Source organism: Sturnira hondurensis, unplaced genomic scaffold (genome assembly GCF_014824575.4).
Source record: "Sturnira hondurensis isolate 20B ecotype Veracruz unplaced genomic scaffold, ASM1482457v3 Scaffold0010128, whole genome shotgun sequence".
In the NCBI taxonomy this organism is placed as follows: domain Eukaryota; kingdom Metazoa; phylum Chordata; class Mammalia; order Chiroptera; family Phyllostomidae; genus Sturnira; species Sturnira hondurensis.
Window position 1 is genome coordinate 6,934,410 of NW_028082759.1, and position 12,585 is coordinate 6,946,994.

Consider the following 12,585-nt stretch of genomic DNA (forward strand, 5'->3'; position numbering starts at 1 on the left):
GGTGGAATGGGATGGGAGTAATAGACAGAAAACTGTACTTGAAAAATAATTAAATAAATGAAAAAAAAATAAAAGCTTTCACCAATGAGTTAAAAATAATAATAATAATACATAATAATAAATTAAAAATAAAGAAAAGAGGAAAATGTTGAAGATCACTATCCAGAAGCTAACATTGTCAGGAATAAAGAGGATTGATTGATGGCTTCTGCAGATGATTATATAAAGAGAGGTATTGGGTAGTATATTTTCATGGAATAAATTTTGATCCTAGTATTTTTTTAGGGAAGACAGAAGTCTGGTGATCTGGAAGGAATTAGGAGTTATATTTTATAACATATAGGGAAATGAATATGGTTTATCACCAATTCTATTACCTATAGAATGACCTCCCTGCTTTACATTCCCATTTAAATACTCAAAGCACTCCCTATTTTCATAGTTATACAGACAAATAGTCTTATTTATATATTTACTACTTATTGTTTAATATATTTATTTTTCACTCTACTTAGGGTCAATATGTTATGTGATATAGTAGGCTTTTAAAAATAATAATTGTGTATTTTTCAATGTATGCTATTTAATTCTGGAAATCTCATTAACCTGGAACAAGCCAGCTGTCTGTCATCACTGGGAAAATTTTTGCCTGACCTCAAAACTGACCAATTTTTCTGTCTAGTACAATACCAGGAATAGTCTAGTGTCTAATAAATATGAAAATATTCAGATTATGTCAGGCAAGTTTGAAATATAGGATCATTGCCTATATTTATTTTATTTTTCTGACTTTATACTAATAGTATAATCAACCTATATTTCAAACACCAGAAACTAAAGTAAATTCCAAAGGACAGGGGACACCAGGTGAAGACAGAAAAGGTCACCCAAATCTTGTCAGGTCACTGTTTTGAGAGTCGTTATGTATGACTTAGTAATGATTATTTCCCTGCTTGATCTCGGTAGCATAAAACAGTAATTAAATTTTTACCCTGAGAAAGTTAGTAGTTGTCTTCTTCACTCTGTACTTAGGCCCCATTGAGAAAAATGGCTTTAGTTGCTCATATGCTGAATGATTTTAAATCTGAATTTGTAAGCAAAAAATCCACAACAAAAGGTATAAACTAAACAACACAATGCACCGAGATTCCCAATTAAATTATTTGCACATTGTTCCTATTGTGTGTTTTGCATTCTCATTTCTAAAGGTTAACATAAATTTCCAGTGACTATACAGGCAGACCATCAGTTCCAGACCACGGCGATAGAGCAAGTATCCCAGTCAAGTCAGTCACGCAGGATTTTTGGTTTCCCAGGACATACAAAAGTCACATTCACACCATCCTGTGGTCTATTAAGTGTACAATAACATTATGTTTAGAAAAACAGTGTACAGACCTTCATTTTTAAAAGTTTACTGCTAAAAAATGCCAGCCCATCATCTGAACTTTCAAAGAGTTGTCATCTTTTTGCCAGTAGCAGGTCTTATTTAAGGCTGGTGGCTGTTGACTGGTCAAGATGGTGGCTGCTGGGGATCGAGGAAGCTGCAGCTATTTCTTAAAACAAGACACCAGGAAAGGTGGATGCTTCTACTGACTCCAGGAACAGTTTCTCTGTAGCATGTGATGCCGCCACTTTGTCAACTACGTTTGTGTAATATGCCAAATTCTTCTTTGTTATTTCAAACATCCTCACAGCATCTTCACCAGGAGTAGATTCCACCTCAACAAACCACTTTCTTTGGCATCCATGCCAGGCAACAACACATCCATTAAAGTTGCATCATGAGGGTGAAGCAGTTCAGTCACATGTTCAGGCCTCACTTCTAATTCTCGATCCTTGGCTATTTCCACCAGGTCTTCATTTACTTCCTCCACTGAAGTCTTGAAAAACGTGATCCAGAAGGGTTGACATCAACATATTCTAAACTCCTGTTAATGTTGATTTTTTTTTACTCTTTCCATGAATCATGAATGTTCTTAATGTATCTAGAATGGTGAATTCTTTCCCGAAGGTTTTCAATTTACTTTACCCAGATCCATCAGAGGAATTACTATCTATGGCAGCTATAGCCTTACACAATTTATTTCTTAAATAACAAGACTTGAAAGTTTTTTTTCTTTTTTTTCCAATTTTTTTATTTAATTATTTTTCAAGTACAGTTTTCTGTCTATTACTCCCACCCCATCCCACCCCCGTGCTCCCCCCCTCCCTCCCATTTCCACCCTTCTCAGTTGTTGTCCATGGTCCTTTATATATGTTCCTCTAAATCCCTCCCCTATTTCCCCTGAAATTCCCTCCCCTCTCCCCTCTGGTCACTGTCTGCCTGTTCTCTATTTCAGTGTCTTTGGTTATATTTTGCTTGCTTGTTTGTTTTGTTGTTTAGCTTCCTGTTAAAGGTGAGATCATATGGTATTTGTCCTTCAACACCTGGCTTATTTCACTCAGCACAAGACTTGAAAATTGAAGTTCCTACTGGATCTGTGGGCTGCAGAATGGATATTGTGTTAGCAGGCATGGAAACATTCATCTCATTGTACGTCTCCCCATCAGAGCTCTTGGGTGACCAGATACATTACAAAGGAGCAGGAATATTTGAAAAGCATGTTTTTTTCTGAGCAGTAGGTGTTAACAGTGGNTGTTATGTATGACTTAGTAATGATTATTTCCCTGCTTGATCTCGGTAGCATAAAACAGTAATTAAATTTTTACCCTGAGAAAGTTAGTAGTTGTCTTCTTCACTCTGTACTTAGGCCCCATTGAGAAAAATGGCTTTAGTTGCTCATATGCTGAATGATTTTAAATCTGAATTTGTAAGCAAAAAATCCACAACAAAAGGTATAAACTAAACAACACAATGCACCGAGATTCCCAATTAAATTATTTGCACATTGTTCCTATTGTGTGTTTTGCATTCTCATTTCTAAAGGTTAACATAAATTTCCAGTGACTATACAGGCAGACCATCAGTTCCAGACCACGGCGATAGAGCAAGTATCCCAGTCAAGTCAGTCACGCAGGATTTTTGGTTTCCCAGGACATACAAAAGTCACATTCACACCATCCTGTGGTCTATTAAGTGTACAATAACATTATGTTTAGAAAAACAGTGTACAGACCTTCATTTTTAAAAGTTTACTGCTAAAAAATGCCAGCCCATCATCTGCACTTTCAAAGAGTTGTCATCTTTTTGCCAGTAGCAGGTCTTATTTAAGGCTGGTGGCTGTTGACTGGTCAAGATGGTGGCTGCTGGGGATCAAGGAAGCTGCAGCTATTTCTTAAAACAAGACACCAGGATGAACTGGAAAGCATTATGCTGAGCGAAATAAGCCAGGCGGTGAAAGACAAATATCATATGATCTCACCGTTAACAGGAATCTAAACAAACCAAACAAGCAAGCAAAATACGACCAATGACACTCAAATATGGAACAGGCTGTCAGGGTCCAGAGGGGAGAGGGGAGAGAATCATAGGGGAAAAGAGAATGGACTCACATGAACAAGTATAAAGGACACATGGACAATAACTAAAGGTGGGGGATGGAAAGGGGAGGGAGGCTGGGAGCATGGGGTGGGGGGCGGGCAGGGTTGGGAATATAAGACAGAAACCTGTACTTGAACAAGAATTAAATAAAAATTATATTAAAAAAAAAAGACACCAGGAAAGGTGGATGCTTCTACTGACTCCAGGAACAGTTTGTCTGTAGCATGTGAGGCTGCCACTTTGTCAACTACGTTTGTGTAATATGCCAAATTCTTCTTTGTTATTTCAAACATCCTCACAGCATCTTCACCAGGAGAAGATTCCACCTCAACAAACCACTTTCTTTGGCATCCATGCCAGGCAACAACACATTCGTTAAAGTTGTATCGTGAGGTTGAAGCAGTTCAGTCACATATTCAGGCCTCACTTCTAATTCTCGATCCCTTGCTATTTCCACCACGTCTTCATTTACGTCCTCCACTGAAGTCTTGAAAAACGTGATCCAGGAGGGCTGACATAACATATTCTAAACTCCTGTTAATGTTGATTTTTTTTTACTCTTTCCATGAATCATGAATGTTCTTAACAGATCTAGAATGGTGAATTCTTTCCCGAAGGTTTTCAATTTACTTTACCCAGATCCATCAGAGGAATCACTATCTATGACAGCTATAGCCTTACACAATTTATTTCTTAAATAACAAGACTTGAAAGGTTTTTTTCTTTTTTTCCAATTTTTTTATTTAATTATTTTTCAAGTACAGTTTTCTATTACTCCCATCCGATCCTACCCCCGTAAATCCCCCCCTCCCTCCCATTTCCACCCTTCTCAGTTGTTGTCCATATATCCTTTATATATGTTCCTCTAAATCCCTCCCCTGTTTCCCCTGAAATTCCCTCCCCTCTCCCCTCTGGTCACAGTCAGCCTGTTCTCTATTTCAGTGTCTTTGGTTATATTTTGCTTGCTTGTTTGTTTTGTTGTTTAGCTTCCTGTTAAAGGTGAGACCATGTGGTATTTGTCCTTCAACACCTGGCTTATTTCACTCAGCACAAGACTTGAAAGTTGAAGTTCCTACTGGATCTGTGGGCTGCAGAATGGATGTTGTGTTAGCAGGCATGGAAACATTCATCTCATTGTACGTTTCCCCATCGGGGCTCTTGGGTGACCAGATACATTACAAAGGAGCAGGAATATTTGAAAAGCATGTTTTTTTCTGAGCAGTAGGTGTCAACAGTAGGCTTTAAATGGTCAGTAAACCATCATGTTGTAAACAGGTGCTGCCACCCAGGCTTTGTCCTTTTATTTCTAGAGCACTGGCAGAACGGATTTAGCTTAATCCTGGGGGGCCCAAGGGTTTTCCTTTTTTTAAGATTTTATTAGTAAATAAAATTTACTCACAAATTTACTAATTTTTAGAGATAGGGGAAGGGAGGGAGAAGGAGAGGGAGCAAAACATTGATGTGAGAGATAAACATTAGGTTTCCTCTCACACATGCCTCGAGAGGACCAAACCCGAGAGGACCAAACCCGTAACCCAGGCATGTGCCCTGACCAGGAATTGAACTGGCAACTCTTTGATTTGTGGAACAATGACCAACACACTGAGCCACACCGGTTAGGGCCCAAGGATTTTCAAGCAGTCAATAAGAATTGGCTTCAATGAAGTCACCAGCTGTATTTGTCCCTAGTAAGCAAGTCAGCCTATCCTTTGAAGTTTAGAAGTCAAGCAATGACTTGCCCCTAGCTGTGAAAGTCCTAAATAGCTTCTAAAAAAAGAAAGAAAGAAAAGGAAAGGCTATTTTACCTACGGTTAATACCTGTTGTTTAGGTGGCCACCTTCATGAATTACCTCAGCTAGATCTACTAGGTAATATTGCACAGCTTCCATATCAGCACTTGCTGCGTCACCTTGCACCTTTATTTTATGGAGGTGGTTTCTTTTCTTAAACCTCAAGAACCAACCTCTGCTCGCTGCAAGCTCTTCTTCTGCAGCTCCCTCACCTCTCTTCGCCTTCATAAAATTCAAGAGGCTTAGGACCCTGCTCTGAATTAGGTTTTGGTTTAAGGAAATATGGTTAGTTCGATCTACCCAGACCACTGAAACTTTCTCCATATCAACAATAGGCTGTTTCCTTTTATATCATTTATGTGTTCTCTGCAGTAGCACATTTAACTTCCTTTAGAAACTTTTCTTTTGCATTCACAACTTGCCTAGCTTTCGGCCCGTCTAGGCTTTCGACTTGCCATCCTCCCTGAACTTCATCATTACTAGCTTTTGATTGAAAGCGAGGAACTTGTGATTTTTCCTTTCATCTGAACACTTGGAGAGCATTGTAGGGTTGCTAAGTAGCCTAATTTCAATGTTGTGTCTCAGGGAATGGGGAGGCTCAAGGAAGGGAGAGAGATGGCAGGTGGCTGGTCAGTGAAGCAATCAGAACCCACACAACTCTTCCCGAATGAATGTGCTGTCTCCTATGGACACGGTGTGCTGTCCCCCAAAGCACTTACAATAGTAACACTAAAGATGACTGATTACAGACCACCATAACAAATATAATAATAATGAAAAGGTTTGAAGTACTGTGAGAATTACCAAGCTGTGACACAGAGACACAAAGTGAGCAAATGATGTTGGGAAAATTGTGCCGATAGACTTGCTTGCAGCTGGGTTACCTCCACTTTATAAAAACATGCAATATCTGTGAAGCACAATAAAATAAGGGATGCCTACAGAGCCAGAGCATTTATTTCAAAATACATGTCACAGAGGAGCATTTTTGCCTATGAAAATTTATGAACTCTCTCAACTCCTGAAAATGAAAGAAAACAAAAGGCAGAAAAGACTGTCATCATCGCACATGACAAGCAGGGGCTTCACCATGCATTCCCATGAGATACCGCACTATTCACTAAGGACCCGGATCTCTCCCCACCTGACTCACACACAACTGTGCCTGAGGGCAGCATAGACACCTTCATCATCTCTGGGCCAATCCCAATGCAGCCACAGCAGGTTAACCACAGACAGCATGACCAGTTGCTCCGCCCTTTTGTGTTTTCCTCCTCTAATGTGTATTACTTCGTAATCTTCCTCCCAGAGATGATTCATAACACACACGATGGCTTTTCCTTTAATTAGCAAATGATTTGGGGATAAGACTGTGTCCTGCTTTGTATTTCCCACTTATTAAATGTCACTATCCAGTACTGACCTGTCCCATTTCAATGAAACAGTAAATGGCCCCAACCAATTAAACACCAAACAGATGAACAAACAAAAACACCCTCAGCTTACTGGCATTTTAACAATTTGATTTTAAACCCGCAGAAAATCATAAATAAAAATATCAAATGGACTCATCTACTTACTGAGTTTCACGATTAAGCTCAAAAAGGAAAAATGGGGAAAAAGCACGAATACCACATCCTAACCAGTTCTCTTCCAGAATAGAAACCTTTTAAATGCATAATTGAGAGCAGTTATTTAAATTATTTCTTTATTGTATCTTACTTCATTAATTAATTCATTCATTAATTCCCTAAAACCTTAAATAGACATGTAATACACAGCCTATATGAGTGAAACTGCAATGCTTATTTATTTATTTGTTGTTCAAGTACAGTTTTCTGTCTTTTCCTCCCATCCCAGCCCTCCCCCCAGTGCTCCCCACGCCATGTTTAAAATGACAGCAGACACTCTAAGCCTGAGCACAATCCAACCGGATGTCCCACTGAGGCTTGAGCTTGTCACCACCTGTCATAAAGAATATGGCTCTAAGACAAAACTAAAATTTAATAACTTTTACTTTAAAACAGAATTACTCCTTCATGCAGGTACATGGTTTTCTCATGACAAGGAGAGAAGATGATGGTAGAAGAGAAGTACTTTAAGAGAACATTATATTAAGAACTGTGAAGGTTCTCTTCGTAAGAGTTACTAGGCATCACAGTTTCAGGCATGCTGACCTGAGACATGAAAGTCCAGGCTCATATGCAAATGACTTTATTACTCACACCAGAGAAACAGCCAGCAGATTAATATTTGTGTCAGGTCCTTGAGCCCAAATTTCTAATGCAAAGAGGATTTGGTGATACCTACAGAGACAGGGAGTTGCATTACAGAGGAGGACCCCTGCGCTTAGGAAACCCAGGTCTTTTATAATGAGTAGTTAGCCCACCAGATCTTTGCCTTGGAAGTGAACAAACCTGCCTTTGCTCTGAATGGAGACACCATTTTTATCTCCTAAGGCTGCTTGTTATATAAACATCTTCGAAAAGACAGTTCAAAATAAAGACGGTGCTTCTGCTCACAGGATGCATGGAAATGTGAGGCAGCCATGGAGAATTGTCTTCGGGCACATTAAGCCTACAGATGGAAGGGAACCTGGGCAGATAATTATCAAAAATGTACACAATATTCTATCCACCTTTTTAAATATCTAAATATTATTTCTAAAACTCACATGAGAAAACATTAAGGAATTATACCGAGCCTTTGATACAAGTTGAAGCCTTAAGTGTCATTTTAATAAATGTGTAAATTAAAAGCAATCATTTTTCTTTTTACTCACAATGAGGGGATATCTAGTAACTTCCCTAAAACATTCACTGAAGCCTCATTACAGCATGCCAGAGTGAACCAGAGAACCACCCCGTGTCAGGCGGCCAGGTGCCAGCACCTTCAAAGCAGCGCTCACAGGCGGCAGGAATGACTCAGCCACCACAGAAACTGATTACCTGCTCGGAATCCGATCACTGCTCCGACAGCACAGGAACGCTCCTGATGTTCTCAGTAACTTTGATTAATGCCAACTTCTGACACTTCAATTAAATTGTTTCACCCGTTTGCTCATTTTTCTTGCATAATCCCGGGGAAAAAAGTGCGAGACAGTGGCTCAAAATTACAAGGCCACTGAAACCTCAAGTACAAAGCAATATTATTTCTTACTAGGGACAGTGGGATAACATCTGTCATCCCTCTGGACAGCTAATGGAGAGGAAACTTCTCTCCAGAGCTCGATTGGTCTGGCAATTCTCCTCTGTGTGATTACAGCATCTAGCTCATATCACTTGGCACTATATGTTGTTTAAACATAAAGGTGTCTATTTACTTGTCTAAATCTCCACAAAGATATGTTTAAAAAAATCAAAACAAGATTTGAACCATAACCTTGGCTATATATCCAACACATTCAGTACAAAGCTATAGATTTATAATTAGCATATGCAGAACCAAAAAAAAATTAATGAGCAGTTAAGAGATAAGTGGCACTGCCCACCTCCATAAAAATGGAGATCGGTGGAAATTGAAGTAACTTTGCAATCATCTTGCTGAAAGACGGGAAGTACACACATTCACATGTACACACACACACTCGTTTCCACCCACAAAGAAGCATGGATAACAATGCGTTGGCAATGGGTAGAACATGTGTGGCACCAAAGGCACCAGAGTTTTCAGTAGTTTAAATGATTACGATGCCTACTTATGTAATTAGAATAACAGTTACTCAGACCATTTAGATTCATTATTGCCCTTACAGTCTTCACCTCTTTCAAAATGCCAATTAAATTCCCCTTCAAGTAGGAATGAACCATTTTAGGACAAGCTGCTTTCCTGAGATAGCTACACTTCTTGCATGCTTGTTGAACTGGCTCAAACAATGACGCCTGGGTGATGGTAAGCACCGTGTTTGCGATGGAAAGGCAACTTTTCAACATCAACATAGCACTTGCCTCTGGAACCCAAAATGAGGCTGAGCATATTTTTCCAGAGTTCACTGTTCACGTGGTTAGACACTGAACTTCCAGTGTCAAAGGTGTGCAGTGGTGGTAGAGGTGAAAAGGATAGTTAATGTATTTGAGTTTCCATTTCTAAATCTGCTGTCCTACAAAATTAGGGAGGTTTCCTGTTTAATGCTATGGAAGAAAGCCATCTTCCATTATGATCAGGTTGCATACGGAGTGCTATTTCACTTATTTAAGAACTCACTGCTCAATTCTTCCATGACCAGGGATCAAACCCGCAACCTTGGTGTATCAGGATGATGCTCTAACCAACTAAGCTACCCAGCCAGGAACGGATAGCATGTTTTTCACTTTTATTTTCTGGGTTTGCTGATTTACAAGCAGACACTTTAACTGCATACCTTGCTGGCAGGTATGCTCAGAGAAGGCCTGAGTTATCCCTTAGATGAAGGCAGTGCATAAGGCAAGGCCCTTGCCTCCTGTGGACTAGCCCTTGACCCGTTTGCCCTCACCATTTGGTCCTGTCTCAGGTGCAACCCCTGCCAACCAACAATAAACACGTACACAGCTGAAAATGGGAGATACAGGTTTCCAGCAAAGTGCTCATTGTGAGTAGCAATGATGGACACACTGAAATCATTTTTTAGTGACATAAAAATGATATTCCAAGACCAAGCATAAAATGCAGTGTGCAAACAGTTCCTTCTGATTACACTTTCCTGTTTTTTACTGTGTCCTCTTGCTGTCTATTGAAGGTATAATATATATTGTGCTAAAAAAGATTCAAGAATAATTTCCTGTTCTATTCAAGTTAGGGTTTATGAGCATGCAGCTCATTATCACCACAATAATAGTGATGATATAATAAAGTAACACCAGGAACAGAAACTACAGGATTTGGTTGGGCTTCGGTTGCTTTGTTTGTCCTATAGCACCATCTGGACGTCAGGACGGCTGAACTCTGGCCCCAGGTCTACCACACAGTAATTAGTTGTGCAGTTGGAATACACTATTTTATAATTTTGTGCTTCACTTTCCTGTTCCATGAATGGTCAGTATAAGGCATTCCATCCTTATCGTTTTTAGGTATTTCTGAGAATCTAAGAACACTCAGTTCCTTCTTGGAATGCCTCCTTACACAGAGTTTTTCTTTATTTTCCTCCAAGTGTCCTGCTATGGCACCCTTCTTCCTGAATTTTTATACCATCTCACCTGGACTCCCGTAGCAGCCTCATTCTTCATCTCTCCCCTTTCTTCTCCTCTGCCTCTAACCTGTTTTAACCACAGCTGACATATTGGTCTTCCTGATTCCTATTACTGATCAGGGCAATTTCCTGATCAAAAATAAATGTTAATTTTCTCAAGTGCCTGAAAAAATAAGGAATTGAACAAAAGGGGAAATTACTACCTTACATGTGCAATGATGACTCCACCCCCGCAGCCCTTGTGCATAACATCGGGAGCTGGGAGTCACCCATGCTCCTCACAGCTGTTGCTAGACAATCCTCCTGCCCTCCTCACTGAAAATCCTCAGTCTCCAAGAGCATGCTACCAAACCATACCATCCATATTAATGTAATTGCAGCCAATTCACCATTGGCTCACTCCTTTTCTTTTCTTAAATATCTGAGTTCTTACCTCATTGCTCACTCTCGCCACTATTCCTGAAAAATGCCTGGTAATTATAATATCCACATAGATAACCATGACAACACAGTAACTTCTTACTGTTTTCATTGTTGTTGTTCAAGTACAGTTGTCTCCATCTTCTACACAGTAACTTCTAAGTTGTTTATCTCATCTCCTTCACTCCACCATGGCCCATCTCCACTAAGCCACCATCTTTTTCTCTCCCTTGCTTAATTTATATTCTCATCTTCAACCCTACCAAACTTAAACTCCATAGCTTGTCATTATGATCACTTTCCTTTACCCACTCTCACATTCTTTTCATTCTTATAACTTTTCATGCCTGGAAAAATTCAACATTGGTAAAAATTCCATCTGATGTCTACTCTGTTCCTGCCTACCTGAAGATGTTGGGGGGAACTGACAACCATATTAATTGGTCTCCACTTAAATTAAGGTAACTTACCTTAAGGGGACCCAACAATCACATTACACTTGTAACGTGTCCTCTTTCTAAATGTGGACAACTCCCAAATGTTCATATCCTCGCCTTCACTCCTGACCTGCAGGTTCAAATGTATTACTGAATTTATTGCCTTTCTACTCTGACTAGAATACAAACTCCAGGAGATACCAATACCACTTATTACAATGGCCAAAATTTGATGACACCATATGCTGGCAAGGACGTGGAGCAACAGGAATTCTCGTTCATTGCTCATGAGAACACAAAACGATACAGCCACTCTGGAACAAAACTGAGCATACTCTTACCCTACAAGCCAACAATTGTGCTCTTTGGTATTTACTCAGAGGATCTATAAACTTATTTCCAAACAAATACTTGTACACATATTTTTTATAGGAGCTATATACATAGTTACCAAAACCTGAAAGAAACCAACACGTCCTTCAGTAGGTAGATGGATAAACTGTAGTAAAATCCAGTCAATGGAATGTTATGCAATGCTAAAAAGAAATGAACAATACAATTGTTCATTTGTACAAAATGAACAAACAATACAGAAAAACCTTAAATGCATATTACTAAGTAAAAGAAGCCAATGAATATATCATGGGATATATATATATATATATATATAAAATAATGGATAGGTATCATTATGCATTCATCCAAACCCACAGAATGTACAACACCAAGAGTGAACCCTAATGTAAGCTAAGGAATTTTGATGATGGCGTGTCAATGCAGGTTTATCAATTGTAACAAATGTAAACGCTCTGGTGGGGGGTTTCCATAATGGGGAGGCCATACATGTGTGGGGGTAGAGTGTGCACAGACTCTCGCTTCATTCCCTTCCTTTCTCTCTGCTCTTAAAATATAAAGTCAATAAAAAAAACTTCCCTTCTCCTCTATCAGTTTATGCTTATACTATTGTATGGGGCTATGGTAAAGACTTAATATGAGCTAAGTGCATTGCCCAGTATACAGAGGATTTCAGTGATAGTTATTTAGTAGCAGTAGGGCTAGTGAATTGCCCTGTTCCTGGTGTAAAACAGCTCCTTGACCTGATGGCCAATGTTTCATTCACCCTTTTTTATGAATGTCAGTGCCTTTCTTAATATTTGGCCACCTGTGTTACACACATAGTCCTTTTAATTTGCCTGTGGCTCGCATTAGATTTATTGCCCATAGGTGTAGGACCAGCCTTCTCTCTCTTTGCAGCTCTATAGAGCACCCAAGGCAGCCTACTTACTCCAC

General features: G+C 39.4%; 1 pseudogene; it reads right to left on the reverse strand.

Annotated features, from left to right (window-relative positions):
- Nucleotides 1–1,691: 1,691 nt before the first annotated feature.
- LOC118995310 (tigger transposable element-derived protein 1-like) lies at nucleotides 1,692–5,817 on the reverse strand (annotated as a pseudogene).
- Nucleotides 5,818–12,585: the final 6,768 nt, after the last annotated feature.